This window comes from Notamacropus eugenii, chromosome 5 (genome assembly GCF_028372415.1).
Source record: "Notamacropus eugenii isolate mMacEug1 chromosome 5, mMacEug1.pri_v2, whole genome shotgun sequence".
NCBI lineage: Eukaryota > Metazoa > Chordata > Mammalia > Diprotodontia > Macropodidae > Notamacropus > Notamacropus eugenii.
The window spans coordinates 533,864-555,987 of record NC_092876.1 but is presented as its reverse complement, the minus strand read 5'-3'; the positions used below and the strand labels follow the sequence as shown (position 1 = coordinate 555,987).

The 22,124-nt window shown below is 43.1% G+C and overlaps 1 long non-coding RNA gene across 1 annotated transcript; it reads right to left on the bottom strand.

The window, feature by feature from the left end:
• Window positions 1-765: 765 nt before the first annotated feature.
• Window positions 766-8,736, bottom strand: LOC140508129 (uncharacterized). Its single transcript, XR_011968312.1, has 2 exons — window positions 8,128-8,736; window positions 766-8,013 (listed from the first exon to the last, which is right to left on the bottom strand). It is a non-coding gene; the product is annotated as an uncharacterized lncRNA (long non-coding RNA).
• Window positions 8,737-22,124: the final 13,388 nt, after the last annotated feature.

Sequence of the window (22,124 nt, the reverse complement as noted above, 5' to 3'; positions counted from 1 at the left end):
GTAAAGCAAGAAAAATCTCCAAGACTAGATGGTCATAAGGTTGACGGGGTCCTCCTAAGAGAACCTAGATTCCCTTAGGATCTAGACAAGAGATGGATTAACACCTTGGTTCTTCTGATATGTATTGTGAGGTGATGGGCTCGATATGAATCGCTAAATGTTTGGATTAAAAGAATTACTAACAATCAATGGCCTTACTAAAATAATCAAGAACTGACTCACACTGATTAAAAATGGAAAAGGTGTCTTCAACGAATCATCTCTCTGATGATACAGGGACAGCAACAATATTGGAAGACTACCTGGGAATGAGAAGCTATTCAAAGTAACAAGAATAGTCAGTTCGATTGGCAAAGACTTAGGAAGGAAAAAGGCAATCCACCTCTAGATTCAGAACTCACATAGGGAAGTACAAACCATATGTATGGTATGGCGCCCTCTTCCTCTCCCTCTCCACATATGCGCACATGTGTGGGTCCATGTAGATATACAGGCACACACCAACACATAGGTCTATGTCTATGTAAAATGCTGGTATTGAATTCGAGGTTGGGAGGCAGGAAGACTGGGGTGAACTCCAAATGGAAGGAAAATATCAAAAGTTTCTAAAAATTCCTAGAATCTGCAGGGCTTTTCTTCTTTGGAGGGAAAATGTGCCTCCTCAGGAAAGGGGAGCAGAGCTGGAAGATATCAAACCAAATCATTACTGAAAGTGATTTGAAGGGTGTCGACCTGAAAGTTTGCTTAAGAAAAAGGCAAGCAGGCTAAATGCGTACAGTTTATTTCCTTAAAGCTAGCAGTCACATGATCATGGAGCCAGAAAACTTCTGACTGCCTGACAGAAGAATGATCAAGCTTAAAAACATTTTACCGTGAGAAAGAACCTTTCTTAGTTGAATAAGTTGTAAATTTAGTAAGACAATTAACAAAGTAGTGTCAGTTGGAATTTAAGATTCCAGGATATCTGCCTTTCTTCTATATAGTATGTGTCTCTGTGATACAAGATCAGGAAAAATTCCACCACTCTGGTTGCAGGAATCCTGTCAAACCTGTTTTTGAAATTGTTGACCCAGGGAAGGGCATTTTTAGAGCAAAGCAAAGCAGTCTGACTAATTAGTTCAGGATTGGGCCCTTATTATAGTCCAAAATTTAAATTAAATGATTATTAACTTCCTCCTTTTGGTCAGAGGCAAGCCAAAGGCTTCACCTGTAGACCAACAAAAGTATGGAAAAACCTGTAAATAATTAGTCCTGGGTATTCAAGGGTATTCTTCCAGCAGGTCTGGTCAGAACTGGAGAAAGCTGTCTATGTCTGATGTCATCTTCTTCAGACCCTTTCCAAATTGGAGGGCAAGGTCCACTTGGGAGCAGGGGCAATGGAAGTGACAGATAGATCCAAGAATCTATACAGAAAACCCAACAGGGTCTCCCAGAAAACATATGATTTGATAACTGAGAGGAAACAGTACAACGGAGTTAGCATGGCTAAAAGCACATAGATATAGTTCAGTTTCCCAACCATGCAGGGCTAGGTTCAAACAACTCAATAAAGTTTTTCTCACAGTTCACAAAACTGCATTTTTACATCATCAGGTACAGATTAAATTTAGGTGGCTCACAATAAACTAGTTGTGAGGAGGCAGATTTCCATGTCACCAATATAAGCAAGAAAATCAAACAGGAATCAGACGAATAAACGCAATCGTTATTTCTAATGTTAACATTAAATTCCTTGCATCCCAGTAATCTATTCTTAATGTCCATTTAAACATCACTTTTTTTGAATCCCAGATATCTCATATAGTTGTCTGATGTCTAGATATCCATTCTTTGACAATAGGTTTTATTCTTGGAATAGTTCAAAAAGGAAGTTCTTCTTCTCTGGTTCAGATCTAGAAGTTGCCAGATAATTCTGACAACATAAATTAGCAAAATCACTTAAAATTGGTTCTCCATTTTTGAAATTTCAGAGAATTTCAGCTTCTATTATTTGCTATTTCTGTCTTTATCTAAATCCTGTACCCAAAATAAGAATCTTTTAAAAATGTGAAGGTCCAACCATAAAATAACCTCATCTGCCTTTTAAAATTATTGGACAGATACTTTAATAAAGAAGCAATAATTTCACTTACTTTTATCACTACCTTGATACAATTTTTGTGCAAAAATCTAGATTTAAGATCTCTTTCTCAATAACTTAATAATTTAGAAGCCAATCATATGCATCTGTGTATAGTTCTTAGAGGAATCAGTGTGATCCTGTTACTTTTCCTCAAAATCACCGTACACGTTTGTCTTATTACTTTGTCTTAATAACTTCCTCCTTTGGTGGATGTTATCTCTATTTTATATTTATTTGGCCATGAATAATAGGTTAAAGTTGCATGCTATTCATTCTTGCATCCCATTATAGTAACTCAGAGATGTTCCATTTATTATTTAACAGACTTAGTATTGTACTTACAGAGCTTCTTGATTATAGAGATTTTCTATAAAAGAAGAAGAGGGACAATGTCATATATGTAAATAGAAGGAAGGAGCGTCTTAGTTCTGTTTGATTTCAGAAATGAGCCATTATCTGACAGTCAATCATGTAGTCACTAGGTGCTGGAAGCAATCAGGTGGAGAATTTCCTTTTTCAGAAAGGAAATAGCACATTTGGGAAACAGAGTTAGGAAGATCCTACCTAGGCCATGTCCAAGGTCATCTTCAAAACCTTTCCAAGCATCTACCATTCTCAGCCTGCAGCACAGGCCAATTGGCTTTATGATAACTTAGACAACTATTCCTGCAATCAGAGCTTCAAACAATAGTAAATTGCAGTCCCAGTCTTAAATAGCAAATAAATATTGGCTGGTATCCTTCAGATAGGGCCATCTCAAATTTGACTGAGCTATTAATTAGCAAATCAAGTTACATAATTTTTCCTGTCTTCTTAAAATACTTCCTTTATACTCTCTACTCCTACTTAAACCATCTGAAACTGACACAAAGTATCCAGAACAGCCATCTAGGGACAAGAGGGCTTTGGATAACCAACATTTGTTCCCAAGCCTTATTTACCTTTCATAGTTTCAATCAGACCTTAATTTATCTTTCCAAATCTCTCAACCCTATTATTCAGATTATTCCACTTTCCTTTACACATTTTAACCATAACACAAGATAGTTCATACGTTATCATTTTTTACTAGTATAACTTTACTGGAATCCTATTCTAGCTTTATCAAAGCAAAGAGGTTAGTGGTTAACTTTAGAGTTGATGGAATTATGTCTTTGTTTCACAAGTTTATTATTCTTCCCTAATTATACTCACTCTTGAAAATAAGACACTTCAAGAATTGTCTTTTACACATAATAAGTTCAAACGCAAATTTTAACTCATGCTTAGGCCACAGAATAACTACAAATTCAGATCAAAACAGCAAGATCTCTTCTGCTTTACAGCCTAATTTAACAACAATTTATTTTGAAATTTTAGTAGGCCTTGTAAAAAAAAAAATCACAAAATATTTTTTTCCAAAATATTTCCTCTAAAAGTATTTTCCCTTCTTCAAAAACAATTTAAAATTTATTCTGATGTTCAAAATGATAGATATCTCTTCCTCCTTAAAACAAAAATAAACCTTTATAATTGGAATTCATTAAACTATGTTGGTGAAAGGCAACACAAATTCACAAAATATTATACAAAACTAAATTCTTAGTCATTACAGAATTCCTAGATATCACAAGTTTCTTTAGTCGAAAAGGTGTTTGTAATAGAAAAATTTAGTTTTTCTAAATCAAGAATGACAGTCATTTAATTTAACCTTATAAAAATAACAATTTTTCCTTAAATATATCACTAGAGATTAAGTATATTCTGGCATTTCACACTGTATATATATATATATAATATGTTCACACACACATATTCCACAAAACTTCAAATTAAACATACATAAATATATCTTTTAGATGAAACAGGCTTGAAAATCACACCCTTTCTAAGGAATCTCATTTGCTCAGTAGGAATTTTACAACACAGAAACTTTTGCACAGAGTTTTATAAGAACTTTAGGTCAATACATTTCTAAATCACCTTGCATAACATGTGGAAACTACAAATTTACACCACCATATATATTTTTCCATAATGCTCAAGAATTCAGGTGAAAAAAAATCTGCTATCCTAGTAAATATAAAATCATCTAGTTTCCTCACTTCCTTTTAAAAGTCCAATTAATTCATATGCAACAAGATCCAAAGTAAAATTGCTTTAACAACATTTCTACCTCACAATGGCCTCTCAGATTTCACAATCTAAGAGAAATTCAGAAATACAATTTTATAAATACAGTTTTAACACAACAATAACTTCAGATGGTATTATTTGTATTTCCAGAAATTATTGATCCTACTACCTTTAGGAATTAAAAACCACTTCGAAATTAATTACATTAGAGAGATAATAATATTGTATTGACATATACCAGTTATTATGTTAAGCATTTTACAGTCTTGATCCCATAACAGAAACCATTATCATTTTACTTTTACAAATCAGGAAACTGGTCAAATAGAGATAAAATAAATTTTTGCAACTGGAACGGAGAAGTGTGAAGTTCACCAGAAGCAGAAAGGCTGGTAGCCCAGTGGTGATGATTCTTGTAGGCAGAACTTAGGGAATGCTCTCCACGGGCCTGATCCATCCACCCATATCTTCCCCCACGGCTGCAAAATTTATTAAGCCTGAGGCAGTTTGCAGCTGCTGGGACAGGGTGGTTAGGTATAGGACCTAGGTGACATTTCCAAGCTTTACCTAGAAAGGTGGGCTACAAGGTACCCAAGGGCATAAGACTATTAGAATCACTGCCAGTCTGCGAATTGCTGCCCCTACACTTCTATATTTTCTTTTCTATAATTAGATCTGGGATGAGAAGGATTAATATGAACCCTTGTAGCTGTTAAAAATCCTCATTCCTAGATACTCTCTTAACTTGGAGGGAATGGGGAATGTTAAGTGATCAAGATTTGGAAGGGGGTATTTTAGGAAAGTGATCTCCTGGAGTTACCCATATTCTTCTCCAGTAATTCCAAATGATCAGTTTCCAAACTTTTTAGCGATTACTCTCAAAACCTACAAAAACTGCTAAGATGATTTTAACTGTATCTCACTTTCCATTGTAATTCCAGGTTGGTCAGACTGGAACAACAAGGAAAAGTCTTAAAGTTTTATTTGTTTGTTTCCCTAGCTGCTACCCTTAACAGTCTAGCTGCTTGCATTTTAAATCTTACAAGAGAACAGACTCATTCACACACACATGATACGTACACAGACACACACAGATAAGCTGACAATTAACGACAGAACAAATACAAACAGAGCTCACAATAAACCATGGAGAGAGGGGGAATCAGACACTTGTTAGAAATCCCTATCATGAATTGGCTGTTATTATTCTGAGGAAAGGGGGTTGCAAGGATTCAAGACCTAACAGAATAAGGGTGGATCCTGCAACCTTTGCTCGGAGCACCCCTACGGTAGTTGGAGGGGCGAGAAATCATGGTGCTCTGAAGTTTCTGACTATCTTAAAGAAATGGGAATAAGTTCACTTCTCTAATCTGTAGGTGGATTGTAACTGTCCTCTTCAAGATCAGAGCCCTTAAGGCATAGTGGGGGAGGGGAAGGAGGAGGAGGTGGTAACAGAGGCTGAACAAAGTTGTCCTCCTTAGGGCTAAGGCAGGAAAGGGAAGGTGAGGAGAGAGGAGATAACAGCTAGGTGCAGTCATCCTCCCCAGATCAAAGCCTTTAAGGGGAGGGGGAAGGAGGAAGGAAGGAAGGAGGTGAGGAATAGGACTGAGGGACTGAAAGGGAAGTCCAGGCTGGGGCCCTTGAGGTAGAGGGAGTTAGCTTGGCTGGTGCTGAAGCAGCTTTGGAAGCCTTAAGGGAAGAGGATTCTGTCTTTTGTTCTCCCTCAGCCATAAGAGGAAACATTCCCACTGCTGGCTAGATGTTTTGTTGGCCTTTAAACTTAATTTGGTTTTGAGATAAAGTAACTTTGACTGGTCCAAAAGAGGCCTATGGTGGCCAAGGTAATTTAGGACTATCTTCAGTTAACTGACACTAGTGCTTAGCAATAACTTGTGTTAATTTTTCCTGAGATCAATCAGTCCAGGGGGTCCATAAAGAACGTTTCACCATAGACTTGATCCCTGCCCCCTGAGCTAGCTTAAAGGGAATTTGCTACTCTCAACTAAAGTAGTGTGAGTCCTTTGGAATGTGGGAATAGGAGAACTTACTCAACCCCATCAAGGTTTAAGAATCCTGAGGCCCCTAAGACTTTGCCTTTGGTGAGGTGGAGAGCTGTGTTCCTTCCTAGTCCATCATTTCCAATCCACATGTCACAGCACCCTAATTGTTGATCTGAAAGTTTGGTTAAGAAAAAGGCAAACAGGCTAAATGCATACAGTTTATTCCCTCAAAACTAGCAGTCACATGATCATGGAGGCAGAAAACTTCTGACTGCCTGATGGAAGAATGACCAGGCTCAAATACACTTTACCATGAGAAAGGAACCTTCTTAGGTGAATAAGTTGTAAATTTACTGAGACAAGACAATTAACAAAGTAGTGTCAGTTAAAATTTATGATTACAGGATATCTGACTTTCCTCTGTATAGCATGTGTTTCTGTGATACAAGATAAGGAAAAATCCCACCACTCTGGTTGCAGGCATCCTGTCATTAACAGGTCTTTGAAATTGCTGACACAGGAAAGAGCATTTTTAGAGCAAAACAAAGCAAAATAAAGTTCAGGCTTGAGTCCTTGTTAAAGTCCAAAATTTATACTAAATGATTATCAGGGGGGAGTGGAGTTTATTGAGGATTTTTCTAAAGAAGAGGGTAGAAAAAAAGCTGTGTGCCCACACTTTTGAGTCTCTCCCTAGCAGGACCATGGGATGCTTCCACTGCCCCTCACAAACCTCTAACCTTTCCAGGTTTCAGTCCAAGCAGACACACCCCACCCCCACTCTTCTCCCTCCATCCCACTCATGCTGCTGAGCTGGAGGACAGAGAGGGGGTAGGGGAAGTGAGGAAGAGGCCTCAGCGTCCCTCCCAGCCTGGACAAGGGTGTGGATTGCTAGGAAGGGATGGCAGGGGGGTGTGTGGGTTGTGCTTGCCTGGAGGCTCTTATCTATTCCAAGGCACCTGCAAACCTGCCGGCTCCATTGGGTTCTTCCTTTTTCTGTATCAGCTCCCGATGTAATGGTTCCAATTTGGGTGACGGTGCCCCAAAGTCAAGGGGTGAATTTTTAGAGGACAGCAGGCAGCCGAGGCCCCCTTCCTATCTCACCACAGTCCCACAGCCAGGAAGCAGTTAAGGTGCACTAAGAGGGTCTGACCTCAGGTGACCTGGCTTTATTGCTGAGCGTGCCAGTACTGGTTTAGGTGCTATGGACGTGGCTCCTAAGGGATGAAGGGAGTGGCTCCAGGGCTGTTGTTCCTCGGAGTTTGGCGTGGGCTGAGGGCTGTCAGGGCTTGCTCCTCCACGGGTTTCTGCCTCTCGGAATCCCCTGACACCTGATCTGGGTTAGAGATCTCCTGGGAGGAGGGGGCGGGGCGAGGAAGCTGGAAGATTCCATAGAAGTGGAGAGCAGAACTCTACGTGACTCTGGAAAATCGAAGGGGGGTGGAGGGGACGGAATTTGCTTGTCAGCTGTTGGGGGGGGTCAACCACCTCCAAAAGAAGGGATCCCTTCAGGACTCCAGACGTGGTGGCCAGGTCGGGAGAAGAAAAATCAGAGTCCCAGAAGCGCCATCCCTGCCCCAGCCCTTGCACGCAGTCTCAGGAACCTTCCCTCACACCCTCTCACCACACCTTCTTTTTTCTTTTTCCTTCTTAGGAGATCAGCTCACCTTCCTCCCAGGGAGAGAGCAGAGAGCATCTGAGAGTCCTGGAACCCTTCCAGGTGCAGGGAATTGGGGTCAGTTAAAGCGGAGGCGCGGTGAGGGGGTCAACCAGAAGGACCTGGAGGAAAAGACAGGACCGAGAAGGACAAAATTAGTCAGAACCACACCAAATCCGAGGAATAGCGTTATTCCCTCCCTTCCCCCTTGCCTATGGATTTGCTCCCGAGCTGACCATTCTCCATGAGGTGGTTATGTAATCAGCGGGTGGAGGGGGAATCGAGTTTCCTCTGCATCTTTGGCGACACAGACTTCACTCGGTGTGGTCAGATGCTAGGCTTCCACACTTTCGAGTCCATCCTTCAAGCACCCAGCTGTGGCCCTTCCCGCCTGAGGAATGTTGAGTTTCCTGGACTTCTTTTCGTTTCTTCCAGTGTATGGAACGGTGATAAAACGTAGTCTTGAAAGGAGAGCGCCATTGAGCTGGTGGAGAGCGGATCCCTGAGGCAGCCGGGTTGCCGGAGTCCAAGGCAGAAGCAGGCTGAGGAGTTGGCTTCAGGAGCAGACGGAGCGCAATGTGCCCTGCAGCCTCATACCCCACCCGCCTCCTGCCCAAGTGCCACGGACCAGGGGTGGGGGCGTGAGCCGAGAGCTGGGCAAAGATCACAAAAGAAGTGGTCCAGGGCTGCCTTTCCCTGAAAAGGAGTGAGACCCTTGGGGAAAATAGCTTCCCTGGACAATATCTCACACGGACTGTTATTGGGTTGGAATCCTGCTGCAAATGATGAGCTGGTTCGTGTAGAGAAATGTGGAAAGACTTGGACAGGTGAAGTAAGCTGCAGTCCTTGAGAGAAACAGAAGACAAGTAGCAATAAGGAGAGTAGCCTTACAGAGAGGTGTTTTCTGTGTATCTGTGTTTACGTGTGTAGCTTAGAGATACCTACATAGACTGATGGGTGCCTGTGTATGTCTGTGTCCGTGCTCAATATGAGGTCTGCTCTCAGTTCAGGACTGCGGACAAATAAAGCACAAAGCACAGAGCAAAGGGAAAAAGAAAAGCTCCGAGTTAGCAAAGAAAAGTCAGACAGCTTTGAACACAATGTGAACTCTTTAAGATAGAAGTTTTCCTGAAATGGAAATGTATTGACTGAAGTTGAGTAGCGCTCATGTTCTGTGTACATGTCCGCTTTTCTTCTCTTATTTTATATCGAAGTTTAAATAAATTCAAAAACTTAAAAAGGAAAAAGAGCCACACACACGATTCAGTCCTCTGACAGCTCCTCATCGGACTTTGGGTAATCTCTGTGAGTCTTCTCCCCTTTATGAAAAAGAAAAAGTGACTTCTTTCTAGTTTTGTTTTAGGATGTAAGCCCCACCCTCTTCCCCACCTATGCAGAAGACAGAAAAGAAATAAAATACCCAGTATAAACGGGAAGCAGAGATTAAAAAAAAAGTCCAGTTGTAGGCTTTTTAACAGGAGACAGACAGAGACAGACAGAATGACAGAGAATGAGAGAGAAACAGACAGAGAGACATTGAAAGAAGGGCGCGTGGGACTCGTGCGAGCTCTACTCATAGGAGGCACTCCAGGCCAGGGCAGCATCAATGGCAGCCGGGGAACAGCGCGCTTGGGAGAAAGTGTGAAGGTCCCTTGAGGACAAGCGGTAGTCCTAAGTAAAACAGACTTTAAAAGAAAGGAGGGTGGTGAGGTGCTCACAGATGAAGAGATATAGAGAGGGGGAATAGGGGGAGAGATTTTGAAAGAAGGGGTTCTGGACTGAGGCACAAGTATCTGCTTGCTCTAGTCATCGGAGCTGATGCTCTAGGCCAGAACAGAATTCTGGGAAGAGGGAGGGTGGGAGCAGTGAGCAGTGCTGGCCAGAAGTGAAGGCACGTGGGTTGTCTAAAGAAAGGCGTTGAGTTACATGTGGTACAAAAGGATTCTTGTCATACGCTCTCTCTCTCCTCCTTTGGCCCCCAAATAAAATACTCGAGAAATGAATCAAAGGGTGGTGCAGGGATGTGGGCTCTACACCAGCTAGAGAAATGAGTGTGCAGGGGGAAATTGGTGGACATCGGATTAGGGTAAACTGGAGTCATCTGAAGTCTGCACGGGATATCACCTGTGGCTAGGAACAGGAAGATCTCGGCTTCTGGAAGGAGAGGCAAAATGTTGGACTTAGTGTCTGACAGATGCCCCAAAAGTAACTGCCACCACCTCCACCTTGTGGGGCCTCCCAACGGGTTGCCCTTGCTCAGCAGGCTTGTTGGGCAGTCACTGACTGCCCTCTGTCGCTTGTCTATTCATGTGGCTCCAGGTCTTCTCATTCAGCTGCTGGAGATTTGGTCATTCTTTCAGTGACATCTCCACTACAAAAGATTAGGATGTAGCCTCCTCAGCTCTTCTCTCCCCCAGTTGCTAACACAGTCCCCTCTCAGAATCTCTCATGTTCTCTCCACCCTCCTCCCCCAATCCTCTAAGCATTAGATCTGCAAGACTCGGCCTTGGTCAGGCCCCATGTGGAAGATTATGTTCGTTCTGGGGCGCCACAGTTTGGAAAAAGTGCGAACAATGTGTCTAGAACAATGTGTCCGGTAGACAAGGGTCTGAATATTGAGGGGATCAGAGACCTTTGCTATGGAGGACTGGGTGAAGGAATTGGGGATATTTAGGAGAAGAGAAGATGCTGAGGGGAGAAGATGGTTGTCTCCAAGTATCTGAAAGTTTGGAAACAGTCTCAGAGGAGTCCAGGTGGACAGAACTAGGACCTGAGGGAACATTGCCGAGAGGCTGATTTCACCTGAGGATTAGGTCTGTCTAGATGTGCACAGGCACTCCCCTGGAAGTCATGGCTTTCCCCCCCTTGGAGGCCCTCAGGCAAACACTAGATAATGATGTGGTTAAGATATAGAAAGGATTGTTGTTCAGGAGGGAGTTGGAGTGGATACCTAAGGTGCCTGAGAGCTCTTAGTCTCTGATTCTGGGTTATCTTCTCCAACCATCAGTAGCCATGCCTGCAAATGAAAAGGCCATTTTCTCTCCACAGTCATTCAAATTGGGGGAGGGGGAGAGAGAGAGAGACAGAGAGAGAGAGAGACAAAGAGAGAGACAGAGAGAGACAGAGAGACAGAGAAAGACAGAGAGACAAAGAGAGACAGAGAGACGGAGAGACAGAGAGAGAGAGACAGAGAGAGAAGAGGGGAGGGGAGGAGAGAGGTAGGAGGGATAGAGAGAAAAGGTGTGGAAAGTGACAGAGACAAAGACAGAAGGAGGGAGAGAGGGAGAGACAGAGAGCACCAAAGCCTCTGAAGTGCAGTGAAACAGTTGGAAAACAACTGCCTAAGGAAGGAAGATTGACTGGGATTTTTATTGATTTGGTTCTGAGGAAAATTACGGCAGGGATAGAGTTAAAAAGCAAACCTAAAAGAGCCATTTTAGACTACCTAAGTGGCTCTGCCAACTTCCAGCAGCTGAAGATTAGTGGGAAAGGCTGCTCTCTGGCGCCATCTACAAGTTTTAGGGGAGTGAAGGACCATGTTAAAGTGTTAAAAATCCTTGGCTGTCCAGAAAAGAAAATGACCAGTGCTGAGGGTCTAGGGGGATAGCCCACTGGTGCCCTTTGGCTGAGGCTGTGAACTGAACCAATCATTTTGGAAAGCACTTTGGGACTGTGCCTCCTAAGTGATTCTATTATCCGTGATGCCCTTGTACCCAACAGGACCATTTCAAGGTTTAGACCCCAAAGAGTGCAAAGAAAGAGGAAAAGGTTTAACACACACACACACACACACACATATGGTTCATACCTGTGTATTTTAACTAACACCTTTTTAATGGCAAAGAACTGGAAGCTAAGGCAGTGTGCACCCGTTTCAGACTGGCTAAACACAGTTTGGTTTGAAAGTTGAAGGAGATGGTTTCAGAGAAACCAGGAAAGCCTTGTATGAATCGATGCAGCCTGAAATAAACAGAACCAAGAGAACAATTTGTACATGAACAATGTTATAAAAGTAACCAATTTTGAAAGCCTTACAAACTGTGATAAACACAATGACCAACCCTGACTCCAGAGGACCATCAATGCAGGATGCTACACACATCAGAAGATGGACTAAAGAATGAGACACATCTTCAGACATCTCCAAAATGGAAAATATGTTTGCTTGCCTTGTGTCTATTTATAACAAGGGCTTTGGTTTTCTTCTTATTTGAGGGGGGATGAGTGAGGGGAGGTGGAAAGGGAAAAGCAAATTCTTGATCATTAAAATGTTTTATTTTAGAATTTTGATTAAAAAGATAATTGAAATATAATTTATTTTCTAAAAGACAAAGTATCATTAATTAAGAAAGGGAGTACGAGGACTGGTACATCATGGTCTTGCGAGGTACAAGAATCCCAGAATATAAAGAGAAACTCTGGGAAGCTTTATGTGGCTGAGTAGGATATATTGGCAGAGCTTTCTGAGAAAAGGAAGTACACAGAAGTCAAGAGAACTGAAGACATTCTCCATTTTGAGGGAGAGAAACACATGATATCTTCCTAAGTTCAGAGAGAAAGGATGGTTTCCTTGTCTGGGCACCTCTACCCCTGTCTCTCCAGTGAGTATTTCACTCACTCCTCTGCATCCGAGGGCAAATGCTTCTTGGTGGCATTTTGCTTGACCTGGGAAGTTCTCCAAGCTTTCCCAGGGGAAAGAATTGGGGAGACATTATCCCATAGAAACAATGCAGACTTGTGAACACTTTATTTGGAGGTGGGAGGAAGAGAGAAAATTAGGGTTAACTGTTTGATTTGGTTAGAGTCACACAGCTAGTAAGTGTCAAGTGCCTGAGGCTGGATTTGAACACAGGTCCTCCTGACTCCAGGGCTAGGGCTCTATCCACTTTGACACTTAGCTGCTCCAAACAACTCGCTTTTAAGTGAGCTTGAAGGATCCACACAAATTCTCAGATGCTTTACTCCTTGATCTGTCCCCCTATTCTGTCACTTTTGTCTGCTTTGTGTTTCTTTGGATCTTTAGTTATTTCCCCATGATATTGTTCTGCTTTCTCCTTTCCTCCTGTCAGGCTGCCCTCTGCCAAAATCTCTCTACTTGACATCAATCACATCTGTATTTCTACTTTCAACTCGTTTTTCTACATTAGTTTCTACATGACTTATGCCCTCATTTCCAGAGATTTCTCAGCTGTTTCTAGGACTCAATGACTCTCTTATTCAAAGATTTCATCCGAGAACCAGTGGTAGAAGTCACCCGAGTTTAGTCCAACCTGACTTGCCCCAGCCTTTAGTTATTCTTTTCTTTCTTTCTTTTTTTTTTTTTTTTTTACTGAATTCTGTTTCTCTTATAAATTCCTTCAGTGATTTTTACCGTATCTTAGGAAATACCGAGCTTTCTTGGTTGTTGCCATGGCTTTGCAGTTCATTTTTCTCCTTGTTCTGAGAGCCTCAGCCCTTCCTCCTCCTCCTCCTCCTCCTCTTCCTCTTTTTCCTACTCCTCCCACATGAACTTCTGTCAGCTTTGGCCTCCCTAGTAGCTGCTCCCCCAGACTTGGGCCAGCAAGATTTGCATCCCAGCTCCTTTCATTCAAAAGAATAATGGTTGCCCATTACGATAGACCTCTTCTTGTGGTTCACATTTTCTGTCTTAAGAATTTCTGACATTTTTGCTTCTTTTGTCATTTTTATTGCTGTTTCAATGACCATTTTGTGTCATTGGATGAACTCACTTGTGACTTGTCATGGTGCCATTTTCCCTGTATCCTCAATGATTAAACTCCTTCAATTAGCGGAAAATTCCCAAAGAATCAAAAAGTTCTGAGTATTTTACCACCACGATGCCAAATAAATAAAGGCAATCAATGAAACAGGGAGAAGTAATTATCAGCCACCCATCAGCCAGTTAGGCCATCTTTGCAAAAGCATTATAAGAATAGTCTCTGTGCAACCAGAGGACAGAAAGGGATTAGAAAGGGAGAATGAGCAGAATGTTGCCACATAGAACCAAAGCACGTTGCTGGGGTCAGGTAGCCGACTGAAAAGTAGAGCATGTAAGGTCCATAATATTTACTCCAAAGAATTGTTTTAAAGCATTTGACTCAGTAGAGCTAAATGTGCCCTTGAAGGTTCTCATCGAACAAGTTATCTCCCACTATATGGAAAAAAGAGGGAAATCTCTTTGATAGACACAATGGAGACATTTTCCAGGAAGTGCAGAGCACTGCCATGAAATGAAATCTAAAAGAGCAGCTTATGTTCAGTCATATGAAGCAGACATATATGAGGTTTTATGCCATTTATACCAGTCCTTTATGGGGAAGGAAACTGACTCATGGTAAATAAGAAAGCCAGGAGCAGAACCCAGAACACTGGGTTTGAAATGTTATTTATTTTCCAGGGCACCAGTCTGCCAGGAGCATGGAGCAGGTTATGCCTTGAATACTAACAAAAGAATAATCCTCCATGGATGGCAGGATTCTCCAATTCCTGCTATTCCCATATTGCATCACACAAATCAGAGCAACACTACAGAGCCTCTGAAGGGAAATTTATGTTAAAATCAAAGAGATTGCTGGACAGATCCAGGACAACATTATGCACAGTAACAGCCACAGTGTGCGAGGACTGACCTTGATAGACTTAGCCCTTCTCAGCAATGCAAGGACATAAAACAATTTCAAAAGACTCATAATGGAAAATGCCATCCACATCGAGAGAAAGAATTGTGGAGCCAGAATGCAGAGCGAAGCACATTATTTTCTTGCTTCCTTTGTTTTCTTTCTCCTGGTTTCTCCCATTCTTTGTAATTCTTCTCTGCAACACGACTAAAGTGAAAGTGTGTTTAATAGGAACGTATGTGTAGAGCCTACATCAGATGCATGCTCTCTTGGGGAGGGAGGGGGAGAAAACTAAAAACTTATCGAGGTGAATTTTGAAATCCAAAATAAATGAATTAACTAGTAAAAATAAATAAAAAAGAGATGACTCTATCTGCACAATGAAAAATCAAAGTGAAGGAAGCCCTAATATTGCCCAGACTCTTGATGATACATGCGTCAATGTACAGTAGGTTCACTCAGGCTGTCTGTTAGGCTCTTGGGCAGGAGCACCAAACAGATAATGAGCTGTATCCAGAACTGAATAGGAGGAGAAGAACAGACTTCATTTCATTGGAGAGATTGAGTGGTGCTTTCAGCAATTACAAACTGCCCATCTCATTAATGTCTGTTTCTCCTGATGACAGGCATGCCTTTGAATCAGAGAACACCACAATCCAGTGGAAGTAAAAATACCAAGTAACAATTAAAGCAACAGAAAAGGACACAATTAGACATCGAGAGCCTGCAGTGGGCAACCATCACCTAGGCCAGTAGTGACATGAAATTCATTATTAGGTGTGTATAGACCTGGAAGGACATGGGCAGACATGTAATGAGAAGGAGATTTTAACAGATGGTTGGACATTAGCAAGACATCAAGAGACCCAGAGAGAGGGCCATGGCAGATTGATTGACAGATGAGTATCCAGGGAGAAAAAGTCCCTTTTTAGCCCCTAACTCACAGTTAGGGACCTGTTTTACATGGGCCTTGGGCTCCTCACCTATAAGAGTAAGAGGGTGGGATTCAATCATGTCTCAAGAAATCTCTCTTATGCGTGGAATGTGGGCACTGGTTTAGGAAGTGAGAAATGCCACACTGTGCCTGCTTCTGTCCCAAATCTAGAAAGGCCTTGTCCGTTCCCTGACCAATCAAAGCATTGGATGGTATAATCATTTTTGGTACATGGGCAGGAGGGCAGATTGCCCCACAGAAGTTGTGTGGGGAGCAAGGAGAAGGGGTCTCATGGAGAAAGATCGCCAACTTTCCTCATTATTACCTTCACAACATTTCTGCTACATGTCCCTTTATCTGCAATCACTCTGGTGTCAACTGGTGGGTCTCCCTGCCCCCAATCAGCTGTCAAAGGGACTTTTCTACCATAATGGACTGACCCTACCACACACCCATCCCCCCATTCAATAACCTCCAGAGTCTCCTGCCACCTCCAAGATGAAATACAAAATCCTGTTTGGTCCTTAATGCTCTTTGTAACCCAGCTTCTTCCACCCTGGCCAGTCCTCCCACCCTGTGCTCCCCTGCACTTCCTTTGGACTGGAGGGACACTGGCCTTTGGCTCTTCTGCCCACAGGACTCCATCTATCAACTCTGTGCATGTTCACTGGCCATTCCCCATGTCTGGACTACTGCCTCCTCCCTTCTGCCTTCCTTCAGACACAACTCAGAGCCCATCTCCTGCAGGAGACCTTGCCTGGCTCCCCACCCACCCACTGCTTGTGGTATCCTCCTGAGATGACCTCTCATTTGCCCTGTCTATGGCTTCTTTGCACATAGTGGATCCCATGCTGTTCCTTCCATTGAACTGGGAGTTCTCTGAGAGCAGGGACTATTTTAACCTTTCTTTCTATCCTTACTACATCCCACAGGGCCTGGCACATAGTAGGTTCTTGATAATTGCTGGCTGACTAATTGAATTTACAATTCAAGGACCAAGGTTAAAAATCGAGTTGTGAGGGGTATTACCTGGGTGACTTTGGATGATTCATTGAAAAATTCTTTGCTTTAGTTTCTTCATCTAAAATGAGAGGTGGGCTGAAGGATCTCTAAGATCCTGCCCACCTCGTCAGCTTGTAGCCCTCTAAGCTGTTCTACACACACCGAGGCAGTGAGTGCAGCAGGCGGCACCCTGCTGGGGGGACGGGGTATTGAGTAGGTACCTGGTATAGTTCGTCAGATGGCTATGCCTAGTACATCCACCAGGGGGAGATCTAGGCTTAGCTAATGACTCCTGGAACTATAAAGAACAGTTCCAGGACCAAGAGAAATATTCTTGGTGACCCCTCCCTTCTGTCTATCCCTAGAATTTTCATATACTCTTAATACTTTGTCACTTGGTAGCTCATTGCCCTCCTCTCCTGTGGTTCCCAGATCCCTTTTCCCTCCTTAGTGTAACGCCAGAGAATTCATCACTAAGTAATTCAATGCATCTTTTACTACAATGAAAAGGAAAAGATGACTGGCATCTGACCAGACTTCCTGGTGGACAGCAGCCCCTCTCATGAAAAGAAGCATATTTTCTTCTCCATCCACCCTCTCTCCTGCACCTGGTTTTTACAGATATAGAAGGATGCTTTTGGGGAGAGAGGGCAGTTCTTCAGGTAAGGTCTCCTACAAGAGTGGGGAACCTGCAGCCAAGAGGCCCTATGTGGCCTTCTAAGTCCTCAAGTGTGACCCTTTAACTGAGCTTAAACTTCACACTTCACAGAAGAAATCCCCTTCTATGAAGTTTGGATTCAGTCAAAGGGCCACACTTGAGGACCTAGAGGGCTACATGTAGCCTTTTGGCTACAGATTCCCCATCACGGGTCTAGTCCTTCAGGAAGAATTTCAAATTCTCCCGGGAAATGAGCAATCATCTCACTGCCATCATCTTCAGTTCCCCAGCTGTCAGTCAATCAACAACTGCCTAGTATGTTCCAGGAACGGTTCTAAGCCCTAGGAACATGAAGAACAACCAAAAGTGTTCCTGCTCTGAAGGACCTTATGGTTTAATGTTTTAATGACCACGTGAAACTCCTGGGCAGTCCCTTGGTGAGTCCTGCCTTGCTGTCTCTACATTACGTGCTGTCCCTGGAGATTTGCACCTCCAGCCCTGACCCATGTGGTCAGGTGGCTTTTGGGCATCTTCTCCTGGCAGCAGCCCTTTCTCCTGCCCCCAGAAAGGAAGGAGAAGGCCTAGAAGGCACCTGGGGGAAGCTCCAACTCGTGCTGAAGCACATAATGCCTTCTGCCTTTTGTAAAAAGTACCCACAGGTTCACAAATTGATTGTGTTTCTCCTCTGGGAAAGCCCTGTATCATAGCCCTTTACCTTCAACTTCTGCCTTCCTCAGAACCTGCAGATGTCAAAGTGCGAGGTAACCTAATGCTCCCCTGTACAGGAGGAAACTGAGGCAGTAGGTGCAACATGACTTTAATCAGAATTGGTTCATTTTTCCAGAGCATTGCCAGGGAGTTTGGTGAGCAGGCCAGGTGAGTGAAGACTTCCTTTGGGATGCATGGTTTAATCCATGGACTATACAGTCACTAAAATGAGGGTCTCTGGTCACTGACTGGTATCCTCTAGAACCCTTCTCTCTCCACTGATCTCTGATAGTAAGCCACTTTCCTCATCCTTTATTCCTGGGGATGATATTTTCCCTGGAAGATGCTCTACTAGAAGCATATCCAGGGTGGGATCAAAAGGCTTTGTCCTAAGATTAACCAAATGTAGAGGGTCATACTGGTGCCAGAGGATGGTGGTGAGCAGCTGCAGGCCTGGGGGTCGGAGGGTGCCCAGACTAACATTGCAGGCTCCATTCTAAAACCCATTTGTGTATCAGGATCTGGGAAAACTAAATTCAAAGATCTCATCTTCCCTCAGGGTCCTGCCAAGCAAGAGATTGCTTTAGGCAAATGCTCTAAACCTGGGCACCCATGGGCATAAGAGGTCAGTGTGTGTATTTATAGATTGTCTCCTCCCTCAGCCTGTAACTGCCTGAGAAGCAGAGACAACCTTAACATCCAATATGGACTCGCAGTACCACACGTAGAGATGATGGTGAAGATGGAGAATGTACAATGCCATGCAGTTACCACCTTATCCCAACCATTTTATCAGAAAGAACTGAGGAAGATGTCTTCCCTGCTTATGAACTGGCTGGATTAGAATGGGCCTCTGACTCACTGACCAGCTCGATTCACATCTGAATTCTGGCAGAGGGAGCTTGCCTGGATCAGCTGTTGGCATCAGCAGGAAGGTGGATGTTGTGGTTCTGGGGTTCTATACCCACCATTTATATCTGAAATGTCAACTCTAATTTTAATCTACTAAATACGGAGTTAATCAAAACAGTTTTATAAAGAAATTCACAGATGCCTGATTACAAAGTCTTGAGCTGGGAGATCTGGGCCTTTTCCCTTCCCTGGTTGGGCCTCTGAGAAAGCTGGAGGAGGCCTGTGATGGGAGGGCAGGATCACGGTCTCCATGGCATCTGTTTCACTAGAGGCCTCAGGACAGTCTCTCCCCATTTCCTCACCCACTGCATGGCTATTGGAGTTCTCTTGGCCTGTCCATCAGAACTTCCTTCCCCAGGTAATTTACCCCAGGGAAACCTCATTCTCCTGCAAGATTTAGTCATCCTCAGGGCTCACACCTTCTCAGTAGCCTCTGTCCTTCTGACTGGATCCTCTGACTGGGAAGCTGGGTCACAGGTTCCAGGGCCTCTGTTTAAGGACAGGGGCTCAGGTCCATCTCCTCCCCATTTACCACCCACTGCCCTACTGTGGACCTCTCCATCCCTCCCCCTCCCTGTGTCCCTCCTCCTCTGCCCCTTCCTTCCATACCGCCCTCCCCATTCAGCTCCCTTTTGTGTATTATCTTCTCCATTTACACTGTAAGTATTTGGAGGGGAGGAATTGTCTTTGTGTTTATTTATATTTCTATTCCTAGCATTTAATATAACTTGGCACATAGTAGGTGCTTAGGAAGTGCTTATTGACTGATTGCCTGAAATCAATAGCCAGCCTTATAGGGACAGTGAAGTTAACAGCCTGTGACAAGACTCCTTCCTAGGAGCCTTCTCCTCACACTCATTATGGGAGGAAAGATCCCATCCCACCTCAGCTGCTGCACAGGAGAGAATCCTGACCCTTTGCTCCACTTGCCTAGAGTCAGGCCTTAGGAGTAGGCGGGAAAGATGGATATTTGTAGTCTGACCTGCACATAGGCTATATGGGTGATCAAAGAGCAAGTGTGGTCTGAGCGATGTCCATTGGGTCCCCTTTCATGCCTCATTTTCCCCAAAACAGCAGGAAAATTGTCCTCAGGTTTTGATTGGTTCAGGCAACTAGTCTTTGAGCTACTGATATGGTTTCCCAGTTTCCTTGGTTGTTGTCCTGGAATCCAGGAGGTGTAGACAAGGAGGTAGAGCATTCTGTTCTTGAGGGAGATGGGAGATGGAGTGTTTCTTTGAAGAAAGGGCAGGGAGGTCAATGGCATTGGATGTGGTGTGTTGAGGGTGGTGGAATTGCAATAAAATACAAGAATGGGAGAATGAGTGCTGAGGATGGGTTCTGAAGGACTGGAAGCCAGATGTTTTTCTATTTGTTCCTGGAGGTAATAGGCAGCTCATGCAATTCATGAAATACAAGAGGGGCATGCTCAAACCTGGCTTAGGAGACAGCTTGTGTGGGAGGATGGACCAGCATGAGGAAAGATATGTGGCAACTGATCAACCAGAGTAATGGAATCTCCTAGGAGAGTGACATGGTCCAGAGCATCAGAAGGGAGAAAGTCAAACTGTGTGAGAGATTTTGGTAAGTGAGAATGAATAGACATTGGAAATAGATTGGATATGGGAGATGAGAAAGAGGAAGAAGTCCAGCATTGATATCTAGGTTTGGAGCCTAGAGGACCAATAATGTGATGTGTGTAAGGGGGATAAAGCTAATGAATTCGGCCAAGGACACGTGGAACTTAACGTGTCCACAGGACATCTGTTTCTAACTCTTCCATAGGCAATTGGAGATGAGAGACTGTAGGTCAGGAGAGATCTTAGGGCTGGACAAATAGATTAGAGAATCAGAGATGAGAAGTAAAGTCATGGGAGCTGATGAGGTCACCAAGTGAAATAATTAAGAGGGAGGAGAGAAGAAGGACCAGCATAGGCTCCTGGAGGAAACCCAGCAGGCCTGATGTGGATGAGAATCCAGGAAAGAAGACAGAGAAGGAGGCATCAGACAGGTAGGCAGAGAATGAGACAGTGATGCCAGGAAAACTTAAAGAGAAGAGATTATCAAGGAGGTGAAGGTAAGTGACAGTGTCTAAGGCTGCAAAAAAAAGAAGGATGAAGACTGAAAAAGCCGTTAGATTTGTCATCCAAGAGATGGCTGGTAGCTTTTTAAAATTAGATTTTTTTTTATTCCAGTTCAGTTCTAAATTCTCTCTGTCTCTCTTTCTCTCTGTCTCTGTCTCTCTCTCTCTCTCAAATCTTCCCTCTTCTCTACACACTGAGAAAAATAAAGAGAGAGAGAGAGAGAGAGAGAGAGAGAGAGAGAAAACCAATTCCTTCATTAGTTATATCCCAAAAAGTAATAAAAAGAAAGAGATGAAAATAGGATTCAATCTCCAATGTGAATCCATTCGTTCTGTGTCAGGAGGCAGGCAGCATGTTTCATCACGAGTCCTTTGACATTGTGGTTGGTCATTGTGTTGATCAGTTACTGAGTCCTTCATAATTAAGTATCTTTACAATATTGTTACTATATAAATTACCTGCTGCTTCTGCTTATTTCATGCTGTATCAGTTCATACACATTTTCTCAGGTTTTTTTTTCTGAAACGCTCATCTATCTCTTTTATTACAGTACAATTTCTTGTTGCATTCAGATGCCATAGTTTGTTCAGTCATTTTCCAGTTCATGGGCATCTGCACAGTTTCTAATACCTTGACACCACAAAAAGAGCCTCTATAAATACTTTTGTACATCTGGGTCCAATAAAGGACCAATACTGATTTAGTGCTCCTATTTTCCCCCGTCCCTTGTCATTTTCCTTTGCTATCACCTTAGTGAAGCTGATGGGTATGGGTGGTAATTCAGATTTATTTTCATTTGCATTTTTCTAATTATCGGTGATTTAGAGGATTTTTATATGACTGCTGATGGCTTTGATTTCTTCCTCTGAAAATTGCCTAATCATATCTTTTCACTGTTTCTCAATTGAGAAATTTTTTCTATTGTTTTGAATTTGACCCATTCCCTACTTATTTTAAAAAAGAGACCATTAGCAGAAAATAATGGCTTACCCTGGATAACACAGCCAGTAAACGACTGAGGTCAGATTGGAATTCAGATCTTCTGGACTGCAAGGACAGTGCTCTATCCATTGTACACCACAACTACCAAGAGGTCCCTAGCCTGACTACTAAGCCTAAAGCACAGGATCTTTTGAAGTCTGTTAACTTACACAGCCGATTCCTATTAAGGTTAAGCATTAAGACCCCTACCTCTGCCCTCCAGTTAGGCCAGTTTCCTCTGTATTCCAAGATATTCCCCCCAATTCCATGAGCACACACAGTTCTTCCCACCTGGAATGTTCTCTCCCACTATGATGCCAAGACAAAAGCTTTGCAGACA